Source organism: Oryx dammah, unplaced genomic scaffold, assembly GCF_014754425.2.
Source record: "Oryx dammah isolate SB20612 unplaced genomic scaffold, SCBI_Odam_1.1 HiC_scaffold_5, whole genome shotgun sequence".
Classification (NCBI taxonomy): domain Eukaryota; kingdom Metazoa; phylum Chordata; class Mammalia; order Artiodactyla; family Bovidae; genus Oryx; species Oryx dammah.
Genome location: NW_024070189.1, coordinates 63087357 through 63099593, shown reverse-complemented (window position 1 = coordinate 63099593; position 12237 = coordinate 63087357). Strand labels below are relative to the sequence as shown.

Sequence of the window (12237 nt, the reverse complement as noted above, 5' to 3'; positions counted from 1 at the left end):
CTTAACCAAATGATCACACATGTGGTCCTGAAAAGGTCTTCCCACCACAGGCCACACTCTAATCCACCTGCTCTCCACTGGCTGAGCTGTCTCCATGCACACAAATCTGAATATGCTGTGGTACTGTTCTTAAGTTTTCCCTGCTGCCACAATTCCCAAGATGCAATCAGAACCTTTGGCCTGTCACGCCATGGCCTAGAAATCTAGGCCTGCCACACCCATCGAGCTTTACCTGTGCTTCCTGAGTTCTAAATGCAAACACAGGGAGTACCCCCAAATGTCCCCCTCCACAGCAGTCGTGCCCTTTAGCCAGGACCTCCTTTATCCTTCGCACTTTCTGCCTTCTGCCAACCCTCCCGCGTGCTCCACCCTCTGGGTTCCTATGTGCTTCACACCACAGCAATGACGCACACACGTACACACACTCCCCGCCCTGTCTCTCTCGTCTCACCGCTAGGCCTCCCAGGGCTGCCCCTGACCGCAGTCCCGGCGCAGTACCACACAGCAAGGTCGCAGACGTTTACTAAGAGCATCGAGTCATTCATGCATTCACTTCAGCAATCACGCTTGGGATGGAGACAACAATGCACAAGGCAAGTGGGGCCCTTGTTCTCCCAGAGCTGGTGGGCAAGAGGAATACTACATAACCCTCATCATTCAAATGGGAACTGTGAAAAGGCCAGTGCAGGGTGCTGCGGAAGGGGCTGTGAGAGCCCTCAGCCTGTTCCAGGGCACCAGGCAAGACTTCCCTAGAAGACACAGATGCTCAGACCACCGAACCAAATGGTCAGGTCTCCCATTTACTGGTAAACTGAGGCCAAGCTCCACAGTGTGTGGGCTCCTCTGGCTCTAACAGTCCCTATCTCTGTGACCATGGAAGTCAGAGAGTTAGGAGTCCGTGTTCCTGACACCCGACCCTACATTCAAGATATACATGGTCCATACCTAACATCAGTATGACCCGCAAGACCAGCCTGGATGGTCTGCCTGACAGAGATAGCCAAAACAGCAGAAGGCAGAATTTCTGGGTACGCTGACAGGCCCACCAGAATTAAGGGGGCTCAAGGCTTGTGTGATGAGAACCCTGTATTTCACCCTGACAAGGGAGGTACCAAGTCTTAATTGATCATTGATTGCTAAAGAGAGTCCCAGAAGGGTCTAGTTTTTCTGAAACAAATAGTTGGCTCCACTTCTTCTGTAATGAGCTCTGTTTTTAAACATTCTTGGCAAACAGGTGCCCACGCTCACTCTGAGCAGGAAATGGTATTTGTACTTGTGTGTGCATGTGTTTGTAGGGAAAAGTTGTATCTGGGCTCCCAGCAGTCTTTGGCTTTAATACAAATATGTTTCACAGACTAATCCCAGACCTTTGGAGCGAGAGTTTTCCCCTCTTCCAGCAGGAGAGGCCAGTGACCAGGGATGGTTTATGCAGCTCAGCCCTGTTCTTCCTGGTGCACATACTCCAGCTCCGTCTCTGGGTGGACCTGCCTGAGTATGTTTAGGGCTGACTTTGTGGGACTCGGACAATGTCCTGTCCCAGACAGGAGCCACTAGCACCCGGGGACCTGACATGCCTAGTCTTCAAAAGTAACGTTCCTGGGGATCCCTCTGACTCAAGCCAAGAGTCTTTAGTCAACAAGCTGGTGACTCCCAGGTCCCTATCCCAGCGCACACCTGGCTGCCGAGCCCCAGGGCTCTGTTCTGACTGCCCTCGGCAGGGCCTGCTATTAAGTCCCTTGTGAACTCCTGTGGGTTTCTCAGCCCCAGCGGCGGCAACATCAGGCATCAAGCTACCAATCTGGAGCCAGTCTGTTCCCACCTCTCTGCCCACCTCCACAGCTCCCAGTCACTAGCCAGGCTCCGCTGAACCCACTTCCATAACTTCACAAGCCTCTTCCCTTCTCTTTGCCCTCCCTGCCTTGGTCCAGGTCCTGTTCCTTGCCTGTTCTCCACACCACTAGTCTCTCTCCATGGATGCCAGAGGATCTCTGCCACTTTGCTGGTTCTCCAGCTCCCCAAGCCAGCCACAAGCAGCATCCTTTACTTCTTCAGCACTGCTTCCCATCACCCCTGCCTGGGCTCAGATGCCCAAGTTGCCCTTGACTTCCTGACCTGTGAAGCCATGTCCAGAATGTTTTTACACATGCTGCTTCTCCTGCCTGAAACACCCTTTGTCCTCTTGCCAAATCTGAACTGACGCTCACACCACCTCTCTTCTTGGTCCTGACCACAGACTGGATTGTTCACTGCTCCGTATTCCCACAGTACATACCCTGGCACCTCTATGTGTGCCTGCCTCCCTAGCTCGACTCACCTGGGAGCTACTCCATGCCAGGTGCTGCAGTCATCTGCAGGTCCCCAGGTTCCAAGAAAGACCTTAAACATCAGTGCTTAAACGTCAGAGCCATCTTCAGGTCTCATTTGGAATCAGACTCCTTCTCTGATAAAACAGCCCCGAGTCTTCATTCCCTCCCCAAGACTGCCCTGAGGAAGTTCTGTTCCTTGCCCCTCCTCATGTTCTTGCTGCACTGCTAGCAGTAAATCCCCAAGCTGTAGCCACAGCTGAGCCACGCAGCTTCATGATATCCAATAACGTGTGGTGATTTTAAAAACATCATTGGGAAAATCGCCTTGTAGCGGTGCAAACTCCAGGTCAATCCATGAGTATGGCAGGTCCATCCTGCTCTTCAGAAGTCTAGGAGACAAGGTCGGTTACGGCCAAGCACCAGCATGGGGAGGCAGGGAGGGAAGAGTGAGTGTGACAGAAGTGGCTGCTGAGCACTGTGATTAATAACTTGAGTGCCAAAGTCAGACTAACCCAATTCAAGTCATAGCTCCACCACTGAGAGCCTATATGTCCTAGGTCAGCTGCTATTACAAATAAGCCCCTACATCTTATTTCTCACTTGGGGAAAGTCTGTGACTGGTGTTTCTCTGCAGGATGATCCATGGGTCCAGACTCCTCCCACCCTTCAATGCACAATTTGGGGTTACCACTGGAGGTAAAGGGTCATGGAGGAAAATACCTGGGGGCTTTCAGAGGCCAGGTCTGGAAATGGAGCACACCACTCCTGATCATGACCAACCAAGTAGAACATGGTCACATGGCCACACCTACTGCAAGAGAGGTTGGAAAATGTCCTCCAGCTATTTCCTACAAGGAAAAGAGGAAACAGCCAGTCTCTGTAACCTGACAAACCAACTTGAGAGCTGACCCTGAAGCCAGGGTCTGAGTGACCAGTCAAAGCCTACTTTGACCCATGTCCTGCATCGAGCCTTTTCGAGAGGTGGACAGTCCTTTGTGATGCAAAAAGTGGCTTCCCATGCATTCAGCTTCTCGTTGGGGCACTGACCTTGTTCACAGGAGAAACAGCAACAGTACCCTGCCAAACTGACAAAACTGTGTCCTTCCTTCCTGGATTCATCAGCCAGGAGAGCACCCCATTCAACAAACCAGAAGGCCTCAGCCCTGCAGAGGGTCCCACATGCTTTGAAGACAATGACAGGTCTTCAGGCAATGCTGGCATCTGTTCATTACTGAACATTAGGCTTGACTGTTATCAGGTCAGGAAATGAAGATTTTGTGGTTGATCCTGAAGGGATCTCTGTGGTCTTTACCTCTGCAACTCCTCCAACTATAAATCAATCACAATAGACATGAACCTTGTTTGCAGAAACCCAAAGTCCATGCAGACACAGGGGCGGAGGGGCCTCTACAGAGAAGAGCCAGGCTCAGGGAGAAGCAGGTCTTTGACAACAAGCCCCTCAACGATCAAGACATGACAGCGTGATCTGTCCTCAAAGCACAGGACAAACGAGATGCCGTGAATCAGACAGACACGAAAACAAAGGGAAGCACACAGAGGCAAGGAGGGCCAAGGGTCCGCCTACTATACTGTTGTTCTCCTCCCCAACAGGGCACCACAGCCGGCTCCTCCGTGTGCCACAAACCACCTTCATCCCCACTTCCGCCCTTCGGGACATGCCGCTCACTCGGTGTGGAACACTCTCTTGCCCTCAGTTTGGGGCGATCCTGCCTAGTGGATCCAACATTTCTCTGATAATGGAGATTTATCAAGGAGCTCCCTCCTCTGCCTCTCTGCAGCGGCTGAGCCATGTGGCCCCCAGTTCTAGTCTAGTGTGGAGCAGCCTCATGCCCAGACTCTGGCTTTGTACAACAAGACCCAACAAACTCTGGCCCATTTTTCCTATACCAGCAAATGAGGGCTCCACCAGGCTGAATCACTCTCTTTACTCAGTAGACATTCCGGCAGTGGCCCCTGAGTCCAGTGAGAAATCCCTTTTAATGAACCTCAGCCACCACTGAAATATGTGCAATTGCTTTTCAGTCTTATATAAAAGGCTCTCTACAAGCAGTTTCCAGCCCTTCCCTGACTGTCCCTCTAGATCCAACTTATACAAATATTCTAACGCCACCTACCCCACTCCTAGCACTTGTTACACTGTATCACCACTGCCTCTGTTTTGGCTTGTCTTGATGGGATGGACCAGGCCACTCTGCTCACTGACTGTATCTCTTAGAACCTACCACCCTGCCTGGTTCCTGAAAGGCCCTCAAGTGCTAGCTGGGTGGTAACTGATAAGTTACAGTGGCTGGGGGCTCTCTTGACAAAAATGAGGGCAGCATTTGCAAGGACCACAGGACTCAGATGTGGCAAGTGAGACACCAATCTGGGAGCTTCTCTGGGACCATTCATGTGGGAGCCCAGACCCACAAAATTCAGGAAGCTTGTAAGGGCTACCCTGGGGATTCCCAAGAAGGGACCACCACCATTTCCCTGATGGCTGAGGTATGAGCATGCAGAGGCCTTCAGTGACCATCCTATGATTCCAGCAATCTCCCTTTTTGCCGTTAAGACAGGCACAGTAACACAGACCAGCGGAAAAGACTTACGTTCCTGACCTCTGTGAAAGCTGCCACCTAGAAAACTCTCAAATAATCCGGGCACTCACGAAACCATTGGAATGGTCAATGGTAAAGTCTTTTATTATCTAAGCAATGAATGTGTGCCTATTGATCTTGAGCAAAATATTGATTAGAACTGCTGGGGGGCTGCTGGTCAGACAGTCCTATCTCTGGCCCCCGAGGATGGAAGAATCTGAGCTATCAGCGCTCAGGTCACTGCTACAGAGTGAGGACTATCCCATCCATTCCCTGCCACTGGATAAGTGCCCACATGTCCACACGCATTTGTCACCTTCCCATCAACTCCAATCACAAAGGCAAACCTGAGACACTTAATTCTGAAGTGCAGGACACTAATCCTGTTTACAGCATTCTCTTCCGTTTACTGCCATCATACCAAATGATTAACGGTGACACTGCTGTCATGCCCCCAGAGGCATGTGGATATACTACACAACTATCACTCCCAGAGCTGGGGTTCACAAGATGCACTCTGATTGGCTCAGAACAGAGACTTGCTCTGGTACTTTGGCCAATCACGAAAAACACCTCTCTCCATTCATAAAACACTATACCATAAAATGAAAGGGATGATTAAAGAACTTACAGTCCATCCTCAGTGAACCAAGGGATTGCAAACAAGAAAAGGACAAATTGAGACAATAAATAAACCATAACCAAACACTTTGTTCCAGCAGATTTTACTCTTCTCATGTGTCAGGATTTTAGTGGTGGGAAAAAAACAAAAGCCAAAATGAAGAGTGTTATTTACTACAAGCAGGAACGGTTAGCAGGAAGGCAGCCTGGGATTAAAATGTTCACCTCTGCAAATCCACTCTGTGGTATGCATCCTGAGCAACACTCAAGGAACCAGCACTACATTTCAATAGTTAGTATGGCACTCCCTGCCTCCTTCGAAAGGAAATTTTCCTTCAAACCTCCTCTCCCTGTTAAAGGCTGTGCCAACTAGGAGACAGTCACCCCAATGCAAGGCCATCAGAGGAAAATGTGAGCTGCAGTAGGGCAAGACCCTGGTCAGGCTTAGCATCTAGAAGCTATTCAATGTTTGTTGAACAGATAAAAGGCATCTTCCTCCTATCCAGAGCCTTCGCAGGCTTATTACTGCTCTTAGGAAGAAGTTTAAATCCCTCAGTGTGTTTCTGATCAGGATCCCCCTCTGTGATTTGGTCTGTTTGGCCCTCTGGCTTCACTAGTTTCCCTCTAGAATCATGACATCTTGAGCCTCTGGCAGTTCCCCCATATGACCTCTATTCTTATTGCTCTCAGACTCTGCACATGTGGGCCAGGTCTCAAATACTTGTCCCCACCTGCCCTCCTTTGCCCAGCCAGCTCTTACTTGGTTTTCCTGTGCCTAGTAAGGGCTTGCCCCTGGCTAGGTTACTGTCTTGGGAGCTGCTACGAGAGCTACTGTGGCTTCCTGCACTGACCGCGCAATGGCCACTTGCCTGCCTTCTGCTCCTCCTGTCAGCTTCCCAAGGGTAAGAACTCAACATTTTTTTTTAACTACATATCAGTTTATTAACAAAAGGATATAACTTGGGAACAGTCAGATGGAAGAGATACATACATAGGGCGGTCCAGGGAAGGGCATGGAGCTTCCACGCCCTCTCCAAGTATGCCACTCTCTCTAAATCTCCACTTGTCTATCAACCTGGATGCTCTCTGAACCTTGTCCTTTGGGGGTTTTACAGAGATTCCATGCTTCCCTGGTGGCTCAGAGGTTAAAGCATCTGCCATGTGGGAGACCTGGGTTCGATCCCTGGGTTGGGAAGATCCCCTGGGGAAGGAAATGGCAACCCACTCCAGTATTCTTGCCTGGTGAATCCCATGGACAGAGGAGCCTGGTGGGCTACAGTCCACGGGGTCACAAAGAGTTGGACACGACTGAGCAACTTCACTTCACTTCACTTCATGACTGACCAAATTACTGTCCACTGGTGACTGATTCAAGCTCCAGCCCCCTCCCCTCCTAGGAGGTAGGGGGACATGGCAAAACTGGACATTTTCTTGATCCAGTTCTGTCCCTAGTGCCTGAGCCCCAAGAAACTTGATTCCCAAGAAATATTCCCTGAAGACTGCAAGGCACTGATCTGGCAGGCTTGATCCAAGCTAACAAGCTATACAATTCTCTGGAATGAAGAGCTAATCACTTGGACTCACACATAAGAGCTGAGGTGGGGCCCAACGTATTTCTAAACCTACAGAACTCAGGAAGGACCCATAAGACAGACATGGGCCCCACTGACCTCTGCCCTTTCCCAGCCCATGTGCCAAGAACAGGGCTCTGAAAAATCTGACACAAATCCAAGGGCACAATCCAAAGAGAACTAGAAGCTGCTACCATTCTGATGAATACCACATATAGATTCTTGTTGGGTTTTGTCAAGTTGGGCTTTTATTTAAGTAAACCTCCTTTAAATGGCTTGGGGAAGCATTAACTTTGAAGATATTAGAGGTAGGTCCCAAAAGTCATGTATGTAGTCCAAGCCTCTCTTTGAAATAAGAGGTGAAACGGTCTTCCAGAGATCTGCTATCTGGAGGACCAGAAAAAATGGCAGCCTGAGATATACCACTCTCTGACCCTGGCCCACTGGGTACAGACCAAGCCAGTGACTTATCGTTGTATGAAGTATAGAATGTCATGTGTGATGGTCTAGACAACTCAAAGTCTAATAAAACGTAAGCCATCCCATCCTCATTCTAAAGGCTCTGCCTCAAACAATTTTCACTTATTTAACCCCCTCCCTCTTTCTAAATACCTTTATCTAAGGATCAGTATTAACAATGGTAAGAGATCAAAACAGTAACAAAGTGGAGAGATTTCCTACTCTCCTCCTAAAAACAGAGTAAATAAGATTTTAAAGTCTTGAGGATTTGGGAAAAGAGGAAGAAAGAAAAATAGGTTGAAAAATACATCTCTGCTCATTGGGGAGCCTCTTGTGCAATACTGAGATGCCGTTGCCCAGCTTTGGTTAGTAGTGTACATGTATTAATTCCAGGTGCAGCAAAGAAGGGTCCATTTCAGAGCTAATAACTCTTCCGAAAGCAGACCAGTAATCTAAAGGTGGCCTGGAGTAGGTGGGTTCCATCTAATTCACAAATAGAGTCTCCCACTCATTTTAATTTAAAACTGTTCAAAATTTCCTGAGTCCTTGGAGCAGGAAATCTTGGAACAAAGCACTTTCCCCCTCTTTAATGATGAAACCTCAAACCACATAGGTAGAAGAAAGAGAGAAGCTAGCAGGAGCGCCCCTCTAATTGTCTATTCTTATACGCTGTTTATTGGATCATTAAAGTCTTACAAGGACTTCGTGGTAACTGTAATTGTTGAATTTAAGGCTTGTCTCAGCTGTGTGTCTCTTATTTCCACACTCGGGAAAGTATCTTTCCCTAACATCTTGTCTAAAACAACGTTTCAAGCAATCCACTGACAAGATCCTTCGTGAGGGATCTGTGGTCCCTGCCGTAGTGCAGGTGGGACGCGCCATCCCGCACACCTGTTGTCAGGCGACACGACCAGCAGCATCCTGCTCACTCACCTCCTCTTTCCACCCCACCCCCCGGCGAGAGACTTCCCTCCTGGCCTTCTCCACTGGAAGAGCCTACAGCCTTCTGGAGTTACCTTGGGAAAAAACAAAACAAAACAAAACAAAACAAAAAGCAACACCTCCCAACCACAAAGCAAACAAAAGGCCGTTCATAAAACGAGAGGGCAGCGGGGGTTCCTGGGGCCCCTCCCCAGCCAGTCCCTGGACAAACCCCTCCCCAGCCCGCCTTGGTTCCAGTCTTGGAACTACACCCCAAACCCCCATCCCACTTGACCAGCACACCACCCAGACGCCTACACCACCGCCACCTGGGGCTCGAGCCCCACTTATTGTGCCCTAGGCCGGCAACTCGCGAGCGGGCGGGCGCCTCACCAAGTACAACTCCGCGCACAACAGCTCCCGGGCGCCCAGGCCCAGGCCGACCGGCTCCCGCCGCGACGCCTCCCCCGGCCTCGAGTCCAGCCCGCCCGCTGCAGGAAGGGTCGCCGGGGCACGAGCCGGGGCTGTGTCCTGCTCACAAAAGCGCCCAGGCGCGGGCAGGAGGACGCGGTTCTAAGACAAGTTGGCTTCCGGGTTTGCTTTTTGAACAAAACCAAAGAGAATCCCGCGCGGCCCGGGCAGGGCCTGGGAGGACGCCGTGCGCGCGCGAGGCCCCGGCGTGGGCCGCGTTAAGCCCAGCTGCCCGGGTCGGCCGTGCGCCGCCAGGTGCCCGCCAGCCCCGGCCGCTCCCATGCACCCTCGGCCGGAAGAGCGGGGCAGCCGGACCCGGGCGGCGGGGACGCGGCGCGGCGAGGGGGCCCGGGCGGCACTTACGGGGCGGCTCGGCGGCGGCGGCGGCAGCAGCAGCAGCAAGGTGTCCGGCCTGTGCCCTCTCGGCCGCTCGCGCCTTTTCTCTCCGCGCTCCTCGCTGGCCCGCCCGCCCACCTCCTCGCTTCCCGCCCGCGCGACCCGCGCTCGCCCCCTCCGCCCGGCTCCGCTGCCGAGTGAACTGGAACCAGTCGCCGCGGCCCCGGGATTCCCACAATGCACAGCGCGCCGCTCGTCACATCCCATCCCGTCCCTGCGCGTCCGGCCACCCCTCCCGCGCCACCTGGGCGCCCCAGCCTTGACCCCAAGCCAGCAGCCGCGCGCGCAGGGGCCCTCCGTGCTGTACCTCCTGGACGTCGGTGGGTTAGTTTCCCGGCCGCACGGCGGCCCCAGCTCTGGTCCTCTGTCACCTGGCCTGGACGCCGCACGCAGGGTCGCGCCTGAGCTGGGGACTCGCCCTGAGCTAAGTCCTAGGAAAGGGTCGGGACCCTGGGCAGAGGCGCTTCTCCAGCGCGCGTCCCAGCCTGTGCAACTAGACTAGGAACACTTATTGAGCGCCTACTGGGAGGGGGCAAGGTGGGGGGGAGGGCGGCTTTCCCTGCCGATCTCTAGAAGCCTTCTCATTAACGCAGGGACGGAGGCAAAATTGCTGTTATCAGCAAGGATTTTTACCTCCCCAACCAATGCAAACCTCCCTCGCACCTCAGAACCTCCCGGTGTCTTTGGACCCAAGCCCTTATCAAACCTGGTCTTCCCCACGACCAGCTGCTGCGCATCCGGCTCCCCTGGAGTTCGTCGCAGTGACCCCTAGAAGTCTGGATTGATTTGCTTTGTTGCATGGAAGCCGTTTACTTAGATTCAGCAAATGTTCACTCTTGGACCCAAGCTGAGATTTACTAAACAGTGATTCTCTATCATCACACACAATTTTGTTTGCTTTTTAATTATTTTCCCTTTCCCTTTATTTTTTTAAATTAATTTAGTTTTGACTGAGACAAGCAGAAAGAGGGGCCCGCTGCAAAACCCAACTTGTATTTCTAAATTGGTTTTTGGCCTTAAGACCTTAGTGACCCATCCCAAGTTCTTACGTAAGAGCCCTCCGGCTCCTCCTCCTCTCCCCTCCATCTACCAAAGGGGGAGGGGGGAGGCATTAGACCCAGCTGAACCAAATTTAGATAATAATACAGACCCTGCAGAGTTGTTCTGAGACTGCTGAGTTGGTGGTGGAAGATTATGAGTCATTAATGACCACTCCCTTCCCTCAGGTTGCCCCGGTAGCAGCGGTGGTAACCTCCTCCCTTCACCACGATGCTTTACACTACTTCAAAAGTCTGCAAAGCAGTGTCCAATACATGCCATTCATACATTCTTTTATTCAGTTAACTACTGTGGTCATACTTTGTGCCATGCACCAATTTGGGTGATGAAGATGAAGCAGTGAATAGAACAGGCAAAAATCCCTGAACTCCAGAAGTTTGCAGTCTAGCTGGGAAAGAAAGATTATAGGCAAAAGAGGTGATGTATCAGATGGTGTAATGCAATACAGAAAAATAAAGCTGTAACTGGGAAGAACATTTTGTATTCTATTACAAGTTAATCACTAAAGGAGTGTTGCCTATAAGCTTAAATTATACAAAATGGCCCATTTCTGGTAACTCTGTCTAAGATTTAACTCAAGGGAAATATCCTGACCAGGCCCACCTGTGAATGGCTTCTTGGAAGAAATTAACACATCCTCTTTCCAGGCTAACTAGAACCAGGAAATGTTTGACTTTACTCCCTCCCCTTTTAGTATAAAAGAAGCCTGAATTCTAACTCAGACAAGATGGTTCTTTGGAGGCAAGAGTCCTCCATCTTCTTGGGTTTCTGGCTTTCTAAATAAGTCGCCATTCTTTCTCCCAACAACTCATCTCTCGATTTACTGGCCTGTCATGTAGCAAGCAATATGAGCTTGGGCTTGATGACAAAGCAAGGAAGAGGGATAGAGGTATAAGTTGGGATGGGGCTTCAAATTTTAGAAAAGGCCTCATTGATAAGGAGACATTTAAGGAATTGAGTGAAAGTGAAATTCGCTCAGTCGTGTCTGACTCTTTGCGACCCCATAGACTATACAGTCCCCATAGACTATACAGTCCATGGAGTTCTCCAGGCTGGAATACTGGAGCTGGTAGCCTTTCCCTTCTCCAGGGGATCTTCCCAACCAAGGAATCAAACTGGGGGGTTTCCTGCACTGCACGTGGATTCTTTATGAACTGAGCTATGAGGGAAGCCCAAAAAATTGAGGGAGCAAGCCAAGTGGATATCTGGGGGATCGGGGGTGGGTGGGGGATATTCTAAGCACAGGAACAGCAAATGAGGCAGACAGAAGCGTCTCTGAAATCAAAGTACAATGAGTGTGTTCACAAGAAAATATAATGTGTAACATGATAAAGGGGTTAACTCTATGTAATCATATGGCAGTATATAAGCATAACAAATCAACAGGTTGTACACCTTAAACTCACACAATGTTATGTCAATAATATCTCAACTTTTAAAATGTGAGGTTGTTGTGGAATGAGTGAAAGGAGAATTACAGGAGATGAAACTGCAGAAATGATGATTCTTCGGGTCTAAAAACAAAGCATTAAGGATGTGTGAGGATTCCCCCATGGAAGCTGCAGAGAGGTCTCAGAAGAGGGACAGAGACACCACCACCCACCTTTGCTCTGTGCTTCCCTTCTCCCTGGGGAGGTCCCTCAGTTCTACCAGGGCCAGCTACCAGGTGAGGCTTCTGTAGGCCACAGCGAGTCAGGAGGATGCCAGACTCAGTCATTCAACAAACACTTGCTGAACGCCTGCTGTGGACCAAAAACCCTCTAGGTGCACTGCCACGCTGCCTAGGTTCTGGTCTGAAATGTAAGCAGTCCAGTACTCCTGGAAACCTTAACCGGA

The 12237-nt window shown here is 50.7% G+C and overlaps 1 protein-coding gene across 18 annotated transcripts in view; it reads right to left on the bottom strand.

Annotated features, from left to right (window-relative positions):
- Positions 1-9853, bottom strand: part of LOC120863639 (core histone macro-H2A.1) — an 81607-nt gene extending 71754 nt beyond the window's left edge. For 13 of the 18 annotated variants that reach the window (XR_005721039.1, XR_005721041.1, XR_005721043.1 and 10 more), the window contains exon 1: positions 9310-9525. The gene's annotated coding sequence lies outside the window, so the exon portion shown is untranslated. Of the gene's footprint in view, positions 1-9309; positions 9526-9649 lie in introns of those variants that run through there. The other 5 variants (XR_005721042.1, XM_040240054.1, XM_040240056.1 and 2 more) reach the window with 1 other exon arrangement.
- Positions 9854-12237: the final 2384 nt, after the last annotated feature.